Source organism: Portunus trituberculatus, chromosome 17 (assembly GCF_017591435.1).
Source record: "Portunus trituberculatus isolate SZX2019 chromosome 17, ASM1759143v1, whole genome shotgun sequence".
NCBI classification, from domain to species: domain Eukaryota; kingdom Metazoa; phylum Arthropoda; class Malacostraca; order Decapoda; family Portunidae; genus Portunus; species Portunus trituberculatus.
Genome location: NC_059271.1, coordinates 4,521,117 through 4,522,500, shown reverse-complemented (window position 1 = coordinate 4,522,500; position 1,384 = coordinate 4,521,117).

Genomic DNA, 1,384 nt, shown 5'->3' with positions numbered 1-1,384 from the left:
ATACCCTGCTCGTGTTTTTCGTTTGGCACCATTTCAACATACAAGGTGCAAGCTTTTCATATTAGTTATAGTAAGTTATGGTAAAGTTAAAGCAGGGGTGTGGAGTCGGATTTTCAAAACTCCGACTCCGACTCAAGGAAATTTAAATGTTGCGACTCCGACTCCGACTCCGCTTTTTTTTCTCTCGCTGATGAGACCTTCTTGGCATCTGCTGAAGAGCGTTGTCAGCCTAGCTCAGCAAGGAGGAGAATGGAGACACGTACACGACGCGTATAATACAGGATCACACGATGTACTAGTACCACACTCATTTTACCATCGTTGGATATCACTTAGCAATTAACCTCTATGATGAATATACACATTAGCTCATGCAAAACACCATAAAATATGGCAAAAGGGGATACCCGTATTATCTGCTGTCTGGGTGGTTGTTGCGGCATGTACCGCCTTCCTCCCTTAGGGTATATCCTCAACAAAATACAAAATAAAAAGCATGAAAAAAATATTAAAAATACCAATATTCCCGCAGACTGCTTGATTGGACACGTCCTCCACAAAGTCAATTTCTCCCAATTTGTAGGAATCTCCATCAAGTGGAACCTTTACTCGAAAATTTATCACGTGAAGGAGTCGCAGTCACTCATATTTTTACCGACTCCCACTCCGACTCCGACTCCGACTCCACACCCCTGAGTTAAGGTTGGCTGTTTTATTGGGAAAGTGTTTCAGATGAGTTTTGTCCCTAAGTAACAACAACACAACTGAACTGAAAGGAATATTGTAATCGTGCAATGGAGACATATCAATATACATGAGTGTCACAGTATCGTGTATTTTGAATCTGTGTGTCTGGTCTTGTGAAGTTGTGACTCTCTCTCTCTCTCTCTGTCTGTCTGTCTGTCTGTCTGTCTGTCTGTCTGTCTGTCTGTCTGTCTGTCTGTCTGTCTGTCTGTCTTTCTGTCTTTCTGTCTGTCTGTCTGTCTGTCTGTCTGTCTGTCTGTCTGTCTGTCTGTCTGTCTGTCTGTCTGTCTGTCTGTCTGTCTGTCTGTCTGTCTGTCTGTCTGTCTGTCTGTCTGTCTGTCTGTCTCTCTCTCTCTCTCTCTCTCTCTCTCTCTCTCTCTCTCTCTCTCTCTCTCTCTCTCTCTCTCTCTCTCTCTCTCTCTCTCTCTCTCTCTCTCTCTCTCTCTCTCTCTCTCTCTCTCTCTCTCTCTCAAATAATAGGAAAATGCTAACCTCAAGAGAGAGAGAGAGAGAGAGAGAGAGAGAGAGAGAGAGAGAGAGAGAGAGAGAGAGAGAGAGTCACAACTTCACAATAGCATCAACAAACCAGGGGAGTATCTTCAAAGGCCATATTGAGGATCAGACTGGCTGTTATGTGTGT